This window comes from Balaenoptera borealis (genome assembly GCF_965194805.1).
Source record: "Balaenoptera borealis genome assembly, chromosome: 4".
NCBI lineage: Eukaryota > Metazoa > Chordata > Mammalia > Artiodactyla > Balaenopteridae > Balaenoptera > Balaenoptera borealis.
Window position 1 is genome coordinate 68,275,108 of NC_138861.1, and position 16,439 is coordinate 68,291,546.

The 16,439-nt window shown below is 33.4% G+C and overlaps 1 long non-coding RNA gene across 1 annotated transcript in view; it reads left to right on the top strand.

Annotated features, from left to right (window-relative positions):
• Nucleotides 1-13,069, top strand: part of LOC309627971 — a 96,549-nt gene extending 83,480 nt beyond the window's left edge. Inside the window, exon 3 of the long non-coding RNA XR_014244074.1 lies at nt 6,509-13,069. This is a non-coding gene — a long non-coding RNA (uncharacterized lncRNA). The remainder of the gene's footprint in view (nt 1-6,508) is intronic.
• Nucleotides 13,070-16,439: the final 3,370 nt, after the last annotated feature.

The window sequence follows — 16,439 nt, forward strand, 5'->3', positions numbered from 1 at the left end:
GTTCCCCAGACCATGGCCAAGAGGGGCTGGAGCCAGTTCATAGGCCACTTCATGGTCCACAGCTGGGTCCAAGGTCTATATGTCTATTACCTGACACACAGGTGTGTGAGACTCCTGCCAGGGTCCATCAGAGTATGATGCTGGATCTCACAGCACTTTGGTCCATGATGAATGCCAAATATTTGTTGAGGGAGAGATATGGGCTAGGTACAGCTTATTCAGTCATCTCACTACTGTCACTCCTAATTGAAACTTTTTAGAAAGTTTTATTGTTATTTCTTGTATGTGTATTTTATTTGAAAATGCTTAATAAGAATGGAAAAGCAAATATGAATATATCAAATACCAAGTCTCTTCCAAGAAAAACAAGCATACTGATCTGTTTTTACTTCATAAATTTGTATAAAGGAAGTAAGGAATTTCAGATAAATTTTACAATGTTATTCACATTTTCTGTCACATTAATGTATGGTATTTGACTTAGCTGCTTTATTTCCTCTTTCTTACCTGGGAGAAGCCATTAATTGGCAAAATTTTGTTTTGGAATGATTTTCTAAAGTCTATATAACAAAATAAATAATTTTATATGAGAAGAATACAAAATGACAATATCTGCTTTTCCATTTTTAATCAAGTGCTTAGGAAGACAATAAGCAATATTTTAAGTAAATTAAAATGGAATTTGCTTTTTACCATGTCTTATAAATGCCAAACAATGAAATGATTTAGTTTTCAAAGTTATTATATCCCAATTGATCTTCCAGGCAATGGACTTATTATCTAATTATGAAGATATGCACATTTATCAAAAGTTAGAACCATCTGTCTCAATTCTGTTTAATTTCATTATACATTCATCATTTAGACAGTCAGCTTATGACATAAGCCTCTACCGACGAGTAATTCTATACTGATTATCACTCGACTACGTGCACAGGTAGACACCAGTCAACTCTTATTAGTCTACTTTGAAATTAAAATTCTACTAGTAACAGGCTGCTGACTAGCCAGTCATCACTGATATATGCAAGAATCATCTCTGGTATTCCTCTAAAGAAACCTAAAAGTGCTAATTTCTTTCAGGAAATTATATAAACTTAGCATTCATAAATTCTTCTTGAATTGAGAAGTAAATACATTTAGACCCATCTACATATATTCAGAATTCTCATTTTTAGATAGAGGGAGACCAGAAGAAAATAAATATAATTTAAAGAAATTTCGATTAAAATATTTATAATGCTCATAAGATTTTATAATTCTGGGGAATATATCAATAATCCTGGTTAGTGACTTTGGGTCAGAACACCAGATTAGATATGGAATATAATTTCTTTTTCTTATATGTGTGATTATAATTGACAGAGATGAGTAAGAATATGGGAAATTATTTACTGAAAACACTTTGCCTCTTTTTGTGTATCCAGAATGAAGATTAAAAATATCTGGCGTTCTATTATAAGCATACTTAAACTCATTAGAAAAATATCATATGTCAACTCATAAATAAGAATACAGCAAGTTACTGCAAAAAAACCAAACGTATCTTACATATGGCACATCTCTGTACCTGTCATTATGGTCATAAATAACACAAATGATAGGCTCAAAAACTGTCTAAAGGGAAAACTGAATCCCTTCAATCAAATCATATGTAATAATTTTATGTATATTATTTATATATGTATTTATAATATATATGATTAGCACAACATTGGATAAGATGACTTTTAAATAAAATATATTTTAATTTAATAGCAATTTATATGAAATGTTTAAGAGAAACTATGTGTTTCTAAATAAAGAAAAGTGTTTTATATCATAAGGGAATCCGGTTTTCCCAATTTATATCACACTGAGAGATTGACTGTCAAAATTATTGCAATCTCAACCAAAAGTAATCCTGGGAAGACAGACGCCAGAGCCAGTAAGAATGGGGTAAAATTTGGACCAGGCGGCCAAGGAACTGAAATTGCTATAGAGTTAACCCGTGGGAGAACTAACAAGCAGTGTGTTACTTGGCATCCAGAGGGGCGATGCACTCAGAATGATATTAGCCAATATTAGCATTTAAGAAGGAACAATATGTTGGATAGGACAGCGTTATGAACAAAAATGGAAATGTGAGGGAAGTCAGATATACCAGTAGTTTTTTTTTTTTTAATCCCTTCTTTTTTAGAAAAGGTTTCTAGCCAGTAGCTGAATTTACTACTAACCCGATCAAATTTATCCAATAGAAAAATATAGACAAAAATACTATATTAGTATTCTGATAACAAAGACTGTAATTTCAAACCCATAATGATATTATAATGCTTACCAGGATAACCAAAACAGAAAGTAAAGGGTACATTAAAAATTGTTAATCCTTTCACATGGTACATATGCACGATGGGCTAACTTTAAACATCATAAAAACGAACATTAAGGTGATAAGAGCAATTCAGTACGCTACCTTCTTGTCACATGGAAGCTCAGAACTCTTTGTGATTGTTAAGACTGACAAAGATCTAGGCTGTTGTTTTAGTTAAAGTCTTTGGAATAGAATGAATTCCTCGCATTCCAAGGAGTCATTGCAATGTGTTATCTAAGACCAAAGGCCCTAAAATGTTAGTGTATATAAGAATTACTTGGAGAGTTGTAATAAATGCACGTTCTACATCTTCCCCCTCCCAAATTTAAACAAACATTCTGAAATAGGTGGTACGTGGTTTATGCTTTGTTGTATACTATTCTAGTCAGATCATCATGACTGTTTAAAGGCACTATTTCCTCAAAGAATTCTGACTCTTTAGATGACATGCAAAATTGCAAAAGTAGCATTATGATCTAGGAAACTGAGAGAGGATTCTGAAGGCAACAACGAGCATGCTCAGCCTCAAGCTTGTATTTATCTCTAAATGAACAAATATTAGAGGGACAGTTTTCTACTTCATCTATATTTGTGTGAACCATTCTGAGTCATCAAATCAAAGGGACTAATTTCCCTAACTCTTAGGTATACTAGGTTTTTCAAGGAATCAGAACAACTTCAGGAAGGAAAGGTAAACAATGAAATCAAAGCTCAGAAGCAGACACACAGACACTCAAGTCCTTCAATAAGTAATCTTTCTCTGGAAACATTTAATTATTTGAATATTGTGCATTCTTTATTTGTCCTTGTCTGCAGAAGGCAAGAGTATGTGTGTATATATAGTCTGGGATAATATTACCCACAGTATAGCCTAATATGGGTAATTATGAAGTTGAAACTTTAGAGATTGCTTGGGTAAGCTGCCTTAACTCACAGATCTATGAGGTCTCCTCCATATCTTATTGAATCTATAATAGAGAGATTATAACACTATCAATTGTAGAAAATTTGAATTGCCATTCCAAAGTAAAGAACTTTCTTAATCTTGGGAAGAAGTTATAGTAATGTGAGGGTTATGTATTGTCTTTAAAAGTCCTGTAAAATGAAAATAATATGTAAAATTACAGACACCAAAACAGCCACTTCCTAGCTTCTCCTACCTGATCAATCTATGCAGAGCTTCCCTCAACACTTCATGTCATTTAGCAGCTCAGTAAGCTGCAAAGAGTTGTTTCTAATTTAATATCTCAGCATAAAACAATGAGATTTTATGTTTTATTATTTCACAACTTATCTTGAGATATATATACATTTAGGCTATACTTTTGCCCATTTTTAAGGACAAATTATACCCCTTTAATGTTGATCCAAAGAATTCATTGTTACTTTAGAAACCATCCTGTCACATCAGATGAAAGTTAAAGTGGATAGTAATGAACTAAGGATAACCTCATATTTGAAACTATAAAATAAAAATGACAAATGACTTCCCAACTATTTTTCTTCTTTTTTATTTGAACCTATAGTAAAAATTTTAATTTTGTTATAAACTAGAAAAATGTATTTCTGGCATTGTAAACAAGAAAAATATAACATAGGGAATGAAAAATATTTTCATTTATTACATTACAAGTGAAATCTTCAGAAGTTAAATATCCATTGTCTTCCAGCCTTTATTGTTTTACAAGAAGTCACGGTTTTACACTGCTTGTTTGAAACACAGTGTTGCTTTTTCTCCAAAGACTACTTTAAGATATTTAATTTTTTGTCTTTGGTTTTCAGTAGTTTTTTCTATTATGAGCATATGGTATATACTGCTTTGGGAATTTCAAGTCTTCTTGAGTATGCAGAATAATTTTTTTTCAATATTGAAAAATTCTTAGCCATTATTTAAATAATTCTTCTGCCTTATTAATTCTTATTTTCTTCTGGGACTTAAAATAAGCATATGTAAGCCTTTTCACCACAGACATACTTCACTATCATGCTTTCTTTCTGTTTTTTATCATTTCTTCTCTCCATGTGTCATCCTGCATTTTTTCTGAATTTCCTCAGTTCATACTTTCTCTTCAGAAGTTTAAAACTAATGCTAAACATAGCCACTGAGTAATTTATTTTCATTTATTATTTTCATAATGCCTATAATTTTTTTTGCTCTTTATAATTATTTGTTGTTTTCCATTAAAATTCTGATAACCCTCTCTAATAAAATCATCTATCTCTTATTTCAATTCTATCATCATAGTAAGGACAGTTATTTGGAAGTACATGACTGCTGAATCTAGTTTTTTGGGTCTACTACAGTTTTTTGCTTTTGTTTTTTTCTATTTTCCCTTGTTTTTGGTTATATTGTCTTTTTTATGTTTAGCTAATATTGATATATTCTTATGAATTGCAAATTGAGAATTACACAATTGGACTTCCAGTTTCAGTTCCAATATGTAAAGAACTTAGAACTTGTCACTCCCATCATGACAAAAAAGAAATATGTGAACAAAATAAAAATTAACAATTTTTCTTATACCTATTAGAGAACTGGAATTGCAGGGCAAACCACCATCATGAAATCTGGACAGACAGGCAGATCAACAGAGGCATAGACAAGGTCTTACCTAAAGCAGAAGCTCCATCAACTGGAGCCATAAACTAGTAGGGATACTTAGATGGTAATGCTGACAAATTTCTGGAAGCTCATTGCTGATTGTGGATTAGATTGAGAGTGAGAAACTACTAGGAGCTGCAATCTTAGAGGGCCGTACACTTTCATGGGTTTAACCTTCAGGAATTCCACAAGACTGTCACTGTATATAGCCAGGAATGATTTCCCAGTGGTTCTGGCAAAAGATGGAAAAGACTATCCATGATGAAATAAACCAAGAATGTCTTCATAAAAATTCTCCAAGGTAAAATACTTTACCAGAGCCTTATTACATGTAAGCTAAGAGAAGTTCTCTGAGTCCAGCACAGTCTATCTTTCCTTTATCACTCAAATGGAAAAAAGAAAAAAAGAGATAAAACACTTGTGAAAATAATAGCCCAGAAACTCAGAGACAAACCTAACTAAAACAATGAGATTTACTCATGAGATGATAGAACACTTCCCTTCCCACACACCCTACCACCACTCCGACAGGGTACCACTGTAGTAACAGTGGATTATAGCTGAAAGAGCAGAAACACACAGACACTATTTGATAAGGAGTTCTTATGAAAGCCCAAAGACAACAGAGGAGATAAAATCAAGGACACTAGAGGATTTGAAGCCTTTGGCACATATAGCTACAATAATCAGTTAATATTGTCAAACTCTAGAAAGATTTACATAAAATATCACACTGAGACCTATTTATCGATACCTCAGTCCTTATGACCTGATACATTATGTTTGGCTTTCAACAAAAAATTACAGAGGATGCTAAGAGACAGAAAAATCAGTTTGAACAGACAAAGCCAGCTTCAGAACCATACTCCATTATGACACAGATTTTGGAATTGTCAAAATGGGAATATAAAGGAACTATGAATAACATGTTAAGAGCTCTAAAGAAAAAGCAGATAGTATGTAAGAACACATGGGTGTTGTAAGCAGAGAAATGGAAGATCTAAAATAGAATCAAAAGGAAATGCTTTATTTCAAAATATCTTTGATGGGCTAACCAGGAGACCACACACAACTAGGAAAAAAATAAGTGAGTTTGAAGATAGGTCAAAAAAAGATGGAACATACAAATAATTGGAATACCAGAAGGAGAAAAAAAAGAAAATGGAGCAGAAGAAATATTTGAAGTAATTGCTGAAATTTTTCCAAAATTAATGATAGACACCAAACAGATCCAGGAAGCTCAGAAAACACCACTCAGGATAAAAAAAAACAAAACAAAACAAAAAAAAACGACATGTAGACATATCATATTCAACTGAAAAACACCAAACAGAGCAAATCTTAAAATAATCCTAGGAGTGGTAAGGGGGCAACAAAACACCTTAACTTTAGAGACACAAGGATACAACTTATAGTAGATTTTTCATCACACTATGCAATCAAGAAGAGGGGGGAATAACATTTAAACTGTTGAAAGGAAAATGGTACTAATCTAGAGTTCTATGCCCAGCAATATTATCCTCCAAAAGTGAAAGAGAAATATACTTTTTCAGACAAACAAAAACTGAAGTAAATCAATGCCAGAAGATCTGTCCTATAAGAAATGTGAAAAGGACTTCTTCAGCAACAAGAAGTGATGCAAGTCAGAAACTTGGATTTACATTAACAAAGAAAGAGCATCAGAGAAGGAAAACGTATTAAGGTAAAATAAAGCTTATATTTTTCTTATTCTTAATTGGTATAAAAGTTAACTGTTTAAAATAATAGTATTAAAAAGGTATTGTATAATTAACACAACATTGTAAATCAACTATACTTCAATAAAAAATGGTATTTGATGATTATAGAATATGGATAAATGAAATGAATGACAGTAATGATATACAGGTAAAAGGGGGGAATTGGAAACACTGTTATAAGGTGCCTGAACTAAAAATGAAGTGGTATAGTTTTATTTTAGGTGGAACTAGATTAGATTAGTTGAAAATGTATATACATTGAAAACTCTGTGAAAACTACTAAAATTTTTGAAGTATATTTGAGGTGCTAAGAAAGGATATAAAATAGAATTAGAGATAATTCTTAATTAAAATCAGAGAAGGAAGAAAAAGGGAAGAAGTAAAATTAAGAACAAGGTAATAAATAGAAAATAGTTAAAACATGGTATATATTAATCCAACTATTCAATGTCACTTTGATATAAGTGGTCTAAATACACTATTGGTAAAATAGACATTGTCAGAGTGGATCAAAAAAAGAAGACCCAAGTATAAACCGTTTATTAAAAAAATACTTAAAATGTAAAGACTCTGAATGGTTAAAAGTAAAGGGAGGATAAATATCAATATATACAATGTTAATCATAACAACACAAGCAAACAAACAAACAAAATCTAAAGAAGTTAAATTAAAGAAGTTAAAGAAGTTAAATTAAAGAAGTTAAATTGAGACAAAGCAGAATTCAGAACAAGGAAAATTATCTGAAATAAAGAGGGATGCAGTATGACAATGAACGGATCAATTTTCCAAGAACACATGATAATCCTAAATGCACCTAACAACAGGAGTATAAATATGTAGGTAAAACTAGGTACAATGAAAGGATAGGTAAGTCCACTTACAGTTACAGAAGTCAGCATTCCTCTTTCATAGACTGATATATCAAGAAGGTAGAAAATCAGCAAGAATACAGGTGACCTGAAAAACACCATCAATTACCTTGATCTAATTGAAATTTATAGAATATAGACTAGCCCATCCAACAACAGCACAATACACATCCTTGTCAAGCGCACATGAAAATTCACTAAGATAGTACATATTACGGGCCATAAGATATACTTTAACACATATAAGATAGAAATCATACAAAGTATGCTCTCAGGCCATAATGGATTTAGACTAGAAATCAAAAACAGATAGTTGGAAAAATTTCAAAATATTTAGAGATTAAACAACACACTTCTAAATAACACATAGGTCAAAAAAGTAATATCAAGATAAATGTTTGAATAAGTTAAATTAATTAAAAATGAAATGTAACTTATCCAAATTTGTGGGATGCAGCAAAAGCAATTGCTTAGAGGGAAATTTATAGAATTAAATGTATATATTAGAAAATAAGAAAGATATGAAAAGAATCACCTTGGGAAAATAGAAAAAGGAGAGCAATGTTTTTAGACATTTGTAGATTTACTGATTCTCAGTTTTCAGATTGAGACAGATAATTAAAATACTCTGGTGACTACGATTTACACATTTCCCCCTGTACCCCATGTCCCCACCCCTTTAACTAAAAAGCCCAGCAGTTCTACTTTGCTGCCAGACACATCAGACAATATTTTCACAATGTAAATAAAGGGAAGCATGATATTCCCATAATGTTGGTATTTAATGTTGATGAAGTTACTGGCACAGGACAAGTTATTTCCTCAAGTAACATCATATCTTCCTTTGGCCAAAACGTGGAAGCCAGTCCTAACCAGCTCAAGACCAATTTAAGTATAAAGCAAGCAGAAGAAAATAAATACAAATTAGAGCAGAAATCAAAGAAATTAAAAGTCAGAAAACAATTAACCAATCCAAGTAAACCATAAGTGGATTCTTTGAAAAGATAAAAAAATTATAAACCTCTAGCCAGGCTACCTAATTAAAGGTGAGAAGACACAAATCACTAATATCATCAATGAAGGAAGAGTTATCACTACTCATCCCATGGACATTAAAAGATTAATAAAGGAATACTGTGAACAACTTTGTGCCCACGGATTTAATAATATAGGTAAAATAGTCTTACACCTTGAAAGACATGAACTACAAAATTTAACACAAGGAGAGATAAATTATCTGAATAGGTATATATCTATTAAAGAAATTGAATCCATAATTAATCATCTTTCAAAAAGGAATGCAGCAGACCTAGATGGTTCCACTGGTGAATTCTACCAAACATTTAATAAGGTGATATTCACCCTCCACAGTCTCTTTCAGAAAATAGTAGCAGAGGAAAAAGCACTTTTTAATTCATTCAATAAGGCAAGCATTATACCCTAATACCAATATCATATAAAGATATTACAAGAATGGAAATCTACAAACCAATATCTTTCATAATAATAGATGGGAAAATCTCAAAAAAATATTAACAAATTGAACAAACAAGGCATTAAAATAATCATACAGCAGGAACAAGTGGGATTTATTCCAGGTATACAAAGACTAAAATCAATCACACAACATCAACATGCTGAAGTAGAAAACACAGAAGATCATATCAATTGATACAGAAAATCATCTGACAAAATCCAATACCCACTCATGACAAAAAACTATCAGAAACTAAGAACAGTTTGGAATATCCCCCCCTTCATAAAGAATGTATATAAAAAACTGTTGAAACACTGGATGCTTCTTTCCTAAGTGCAGTAAAATGTTTATTCAATGCACTACAACATCAAGAAAAGTAAATAAAAGTTATGCAGATTGGAAAGGGAGAAATAAAATTATCATTGTTTACAGATATATATACAGAAATATATATACATATGTATATATATATAAATTATTTTCCTATATAACATCCATGAACAATTAGAATTTAAAAGGGAAACATATCATTTACATTAGCACCAAGAAATGAAATATGTAGGTATATTTTTAACAAAATGTATATAGGAGGAAAACTACGAAACCCTGATGAAATAAATCAAAGAACATATATATGTATATATATAAATCAAGAGATATTTTATGTTCATGGACTCAATATTGCTAAGATTATCAATTCTTCCCAACTCATTCAATAGATTCAATGCAATTCCAATGAAAATTCCATCAAACTAGTTTATAGATACAGACAATCTGATTCTAAAGTTTATAAGACAGAAGTCCTAGAATAGACAAAATAATATGAAATAAAATACAGTTGGAGAAACTATATTATCTAATTTTTAAAAATTTATTGAGTTAACATTGAGATAACATTATAACATTGGTTTATAACATGTAAGTTTCCCATAATGCTAGAGTAAATGAACATAGGGGTGCATATATCTTTTCCAAATAGTGTTTTCATATTTTGGGGATAAATACCCAGAAATGGAATAGCTGGATCGTATGGTAGTTCTATTCTTAAGTTTTTGAGGAACTTCCATCCCTTCACTGAGCCTGTTTGTCTTTAGACCTGAGATGAATCTCCTGGAGGCACTGTTTAGTTGGTTTTTGTTTTTGAATCCGTCCAGCCACTTTGTGTCTTTTGATTGGGGAATTCAATCCATTTACATTTAGGGAAATTATTGATAAATGAGGCCTAGTACAGCCATTTTATGTTTTGTTTTCAGGTTGCTCTGTATCTCCATTTGTGTCTCTGCTCCAGATGTATGTTTTGTGGTTATCATCAGGTTTGTATAAAACCTCTCACAGATAAAATAGTCCTATTTTCTGCTGATAGCATTTTACCTTCATTTGCCTGTAAAGGTTCCATTTTTTTCCACTTCCTTATTTATGTTTTTGTTGTCTCAAATTATCCCTTTTTATGTTGTGAGTTTGTTACCAAACTGAAGTAGATATAGTTGTTTTTACTGCTTTTTTTCCCCTTTAAAATATATGCTGTATTTTTTTAATAACCTATTCTGATATAGAGTTGCAGTATTCTGATTCTATTTAGTACTTTACTCAAAGTTTTGTGTACTTATGCCTTTTCATTTCAAGTAGAAGAGCTCCTTTCAACATTTCTTGTAAGGTAGGTCTAGTGTTGATTAAATCTTTCAGCTTTTGTTTGGGAAAGCCTTTTTTTCTCCTTCATATCTAAATGGTAACTTTGCTAGATAGAGTATTATTGGATGACAGTTTTTATCTGTCAAAATTTTGAGTATGTCATTCTACTCTCTCCTAGCCTATGAAGTTTCTGCTGAGAAATTTGCTGATAGCTTAATGAGGGTTCCTTTGTAGGTTACCATCCTTTTTTCCCTGGCTGTTTTTAAATTTCTTTGTCACCGACTTTTGACAGTTCTAATATAAATGTGCCTTGGAAAAGGTCTGTTGAAGTAATTGTGCATTCTCTTAGCTTCTAGACTTGTATATCCATTTGCTTCCCCGAGTTTGGGAAATTCTCAGCTATTATTTCTTTAAATAAACCCTCTGCTCCCTTCTCCCTCTCTCCTTCTGGGATACTCATTATTCTAATGTTGCCCATCCTAATAGAGTTGGATAGTTCTCAGAGAATTTCTTCATTTTTTTAGATCTTAATTCTCTTTCTTCTTCTACCTGTATCATTTCTAGATTTCTACCTTTGAGCTCACTAATTCTTTCTTCCTGTGGTCTTCTCTGTTACTACTGCTTTCTAATGTGTTCTTCATCTTATTTACTAAGTTCTTCAGTTCCAGAATTTGTTTGGTTCTTTTTTAGGCTTTTAATTTCTTTGGTAAAGTATTCCTTCTGTTCACTAATTTTATTCCTGATCTCATTGAACTGCTTTTCTGTGTTTTCTTACAGCCTGTTGAGTTTCTTCCTGATAAGTATTTTGAATTCTGTCAGATCTCAATATTCTGTGACTTTAAGTTTGGTTTCTAGAAAACTGTCATTTAATTTTTGTGATACCATGTTACTATGGTTCTTCATGCAGATTTCTTCCCCTGCATTTGAAGTAGTGAGCATCTTTTTTCTTTAGGTAAAGCCTTTTTTTTTTTTTTTACTTGATTCTAATGATTCAACAGTTAGTAATTAGAAGTCTTTCTTTTGTTTTTCAGTAGGTGACTATATAACACAAGTTGGTTTTTTTTGTTGTTTTTTTTTTAACATCTTTATTGGAGTATAATTGCTTTACAATGTTGTGTTAGTTTCTGCTGTATAACATAGTGAATCATCTATATGTATACATATATCCCCATATGCCCTCCCTCTTGTCTCTCCCTCTTACCCTCCCCCTCCCTATCCCACACCTCAAGGAGGTCATAAAGCACGGAGCTGATCTCCCTGTGCTATGCGGCTGCTTCCCACTAGCTATCTATTTTACATTTGGTAGTGTATATATGTCAATGCTACTCTCTCACTTCGTTCCAGCTTACCCTTTCCCCTCCCTGTGTCCTCAAGTCCATTCTCTATCTCTTCGTCTTTATTCCTGTCCTGGCCCTAGGTTCTTCAGAACCTTTTTTTTTAGATTTAGATTTCTGTTATGTTAGCATAACAAATAGCACAAGTTTTGGATTTCTCTTACCTGAATTGCCTCTGGTTGTATTTGATAATATGCATTTTTTCACCTTGCATCGCCTCTGACAGAGGTGTTGCCCATTGTTCCTGCTGCTAATGCCTTCAGGGCATCGCCACCTGGGGCCATGAGATGGGGAGGGAAAATCGGGGGACCCAGGGCTTCAGGTGCCTCTGCCAAGTCCGGGGTTGTAAGGTTTGTGTGTGTCATCACTGTGGGCAGGGAAGGCAGAGTTGCTCGGCACCTCCGCAGCTGGAGGGAACAGGGTCACAGGTCCCTATGCTGCTGCTCAGTTCCCTGTAGCTGCAAGTGGCACTGCAACCAGGAGGTGGGAGTCTGTGCCACTGCCTCTGATGCTACTAGATTCTCTGAGGCTGTGAGCTCAGCCATCTGGCCAGAGGTCCAGGATCACAGGCACCACCTCTGATATTCCCCTGGTTTCACTTTCTCTATGTGTTCCAGTGAACCCACCTTTAGATGTGTAGATGAGTGGATTTCCCCAGCATCCTGGTATGTTGAGCAGAGGCACCTTTGTTGAGTTATGATTGTTTTACTGGTTGTAGATTGAAAGGAAGAGACAAAGGGAGCATATCAGTCCACCATGATGCTTACATCACTTTAATATTATCTAATTTTAAGCCTTACTATAAAACTACATTAATCAAGACAGCATCGTATCAGTGAAAGAATAGACACCAAGATCAGTGGAACAAAATGGGAGAAAACAGAAATAGATCCAAATAAATATAGTCAACTGACCTTTGAAAAATGAGCAAAGGCAACTCAATAGAGAAGGGCTAGACTTTTTAACAAATGGTACCAGAAAATTTGAATGTTAGTATGCAAAAAACAAAAACCAAAACCCCAGACACAGGCCTTACATCATACACAAAATATAATTTAAAATGGATCATAGACTAAATGTAAAACTTTAAATTCTAAATTTTCTAGAGTAAAACATACAAGAAAACCTAGCTGACCTTTGGTTTTGCTATGAGTTTTTAGATACAATATCAAAAGCATGACCGATGAAAGAAAAAATTGATAAATTGTATCTGCTTAAAGTTAAAACTTCTGTTATGCAAAAGCACAGTTAGGAGAATGAATACCCAATTCTCAGACTGGTAGAAAATATTTAAAAAACACTTATATGATAAAGGACTTACATTCAAAATGTACAAAAGACACTTAAAACTTAACAATAAGAAAACAAACAACCCAATTAAAAATTGGCAAAAGGTCTGAGCAAATGCCTCACAAAAGAGGATATAGAGGTAGAAATAAACATATGAAATGATGTTCAACATCCTCTGTTGAAGAAGATTAGAGGATTGCAAATTAAAATAACAATGAGTACTGGTACATACATACTGGAATGCCTAAATTCAAAAAAATATGACAATAACAACTTCTGGGAAAGATGTACAGTATCATTATTCATTATTGGTTAGAATGTAAGGTGGTACAGCCACTTTGTACTACAGTTTAGCAGTTTCTTGCAAAGCTAAACATAGTTTTAGCTTATCATCAAGCAGTCATGATTCTATGTATTGATTTCACTGATTTTAAAACTTAAGTACACTCAAAAACTTGCATGTAAATGTTTACAGCAGATTTATTCATATCACCCCAAACTTTATGCAACTAAAAAATGTCCTTCAATAGGTAAATAGATAAACAAACTGTGGTATAGCCATATAATGGAATACTATTCAACAATATAACAAAATGAGCCATCAAGCAACAAAAAGACATGAAAGAAACAAATGCATATATATTGCTTAATGAAAGAACCCAGTCTGAAAAGGCAACATACTCTGTATAGGAATCAGCTATATCAGTGGTCCCCAACCTTTTTGGCACCAGGAACCAGTTTCGTGGAAGACAGTTTTTCCACAGATTGGGGTGGGGAATGGTTCAGGTGGTAATGCGAGCGATGGGGAGCGGCAGATGATGCTTCACTAGCTCACCCACCACTCACCTCCTGCTGTGAGGCCCGGTTCCTAACAGGCCATGGACCAGTACCAGGGGTTGAGGACCCCTGAGCTATATGACATTCTAGGAAATTCAAACTATAGCGATGGTAAAAAGATCAGTAGTTGCCAGGGGTTTGGAGGAGGAGGGGAGAATTAAATGGGTGAAGCACAGGGGATCTGGGAAAGCACTACGGTAGTATAGTTATAGATACATGATATATTGCTTTGTCCAAACCCACAGAACTTTACAGAACAAAAGTGAAATTTCATGTATACAAACACAGATTACAACAAAACAATGTATTTGTATTACATGTGTATGAAATGATCTCCCTGATGTGAGTGGGAGCAAAAGTTACTGATCTAAGTAATTGAAATGAGTAGAGTCTGTAAGACTAAGGCAAAAGAAACTGGATAAGCACCATGCCTTAGTTTATAAAGTTACTTCCCAGGGATGTAACAGTGGGTCCAAAATTCTGACACTGCTGTATATGTATACTTGAACAATTAAGCAAATGGGTGGCAGATGGTTGGAGCTAGGTTTCTCAGTGTCAGAACATGGAGTTAGAGATAATCAAGGGGAAGGATTCTAGAAAGAGATAAGCAAGGGGGAGGATTCTAGAACGATCTATGTAGTAAAGGATTAGAGTTTGAGATTTCAGTATGAACTCATGTTTAGCTTAATATGTGTGTGTGTATATGCAGCTATATATAGAAATGTTTATGGGTCTGTGTATATAACAGGTGTATACACACACACATATTTCCTTGTTCTGTCAGGTGAGATGGCTTACACCTAGTAGCAATAAGCACATCTATCACACAGATCTTGGTTTCTAATGCTTTCTCAATAACAGAAACAAGAGTTTCTTGCAGAAATGTCTAATTCTAGGACTGGGGCATCAGGTATACATGATGAACCTGGAACAATCTGGTTGTACAAGAGAGCAAGGAAGTACTCCAAAACAAAAACAAAAATGAAAACAAAAGCTTACAATGATGGGAGTATGTCAGAGGGACACGGGAGCCATCTCAAAGAGCTCCCAATGGCCAAATGTGGAACAATATGAGCAGGGGAAATAAGTACAGCAGTATTGGATTATAACCCAAGGTATAAAATAAACAACAATTAGTCTATTCTGATATAAATCAATGATGAATTAATAACTAACTGGAGGAGAAGGGAAAAATACTCTGTTGAAGAAATCCAAATACAATAAATTAAGTAGATTCCCCCCCTCCTTAATTTTGAGTTGTACATATTGACTTCCTTCCAAAGAGTACAGTATGGAAAAGGCGCTGGAAAAGGAGGTGAAGAAACCTGACTATTATTTGAGCTATATGACCATGGTTAATAGCAACAATATAAGCCGTGTTGATAGTATTTATCATTGATATGATGTAATGAAAATATCACTTTACTTCTGTGGTATTCCTTTGGAAAACCCATAACCTCAGTCTAATCATGAGAAAAATATCAGACAAATCCCAATTGAGAGATGTTCTACAAAATACCTGACCAGTACTTTTCAAAAAGTGTCAAGGTGATCAAAAAGAAGAACAGTTTGGCAAACCTCTCACAGCCAAGAGGAGCCCGAGGAAATATGACAATTAATATGTATTGATTCTGGGTGAGATTGTGAAACAGAAAAAGGACGTTAAGTAAAAACTAAGGAAAGATCAATAAAGCATGCCTTTAGTTAGTCATAATGTATCAACATTGGTTCATTAATTGTAACAAATGTACCAAGCTAATGTAAGACACTAATAATAGGAGAAACAGGGCATGGGGCATATGGAAAATCTTCATACTGTCTTCACAATTTTTCTATAAACTTAACCATTTTAAAAATTAAAGTTTATTATTAAACATTTTTTACAATTAATTTAAGGGTAGATAGAGGTGATGTCATCTTTATTCAAAAATGTTCGCATTTCTTTTCATCAAGGCCTTTAGCAATAATAATCACCTTATCCAATCAGAATTCTTTGAGGATTGGTGTATTTCTAATTTATTCTTTCTCCTTAGGGTGTTCCTTTGAAGTCCCATGCCAGAAGTTTGTTTTTAAAAAAGAAGAAAGAAAGAAACTATTCTCATTGGAAACCCTGATCTACAACCTTTGTTTTCCTAGCCTCCTGAATCTGTCACAACTCTGCACAGGTATTCCTGTTCTCAAAAGGTACAACAGGCAATTCTAGAAAAAGTGTCCCCACATCCTCAGCTCACTTTTGTGAGGTTCCCTCCTTTGATTTATCTGGATTTTCATTCCACAATTCTTGTTGCCTGCATCTTTCTTATAAACC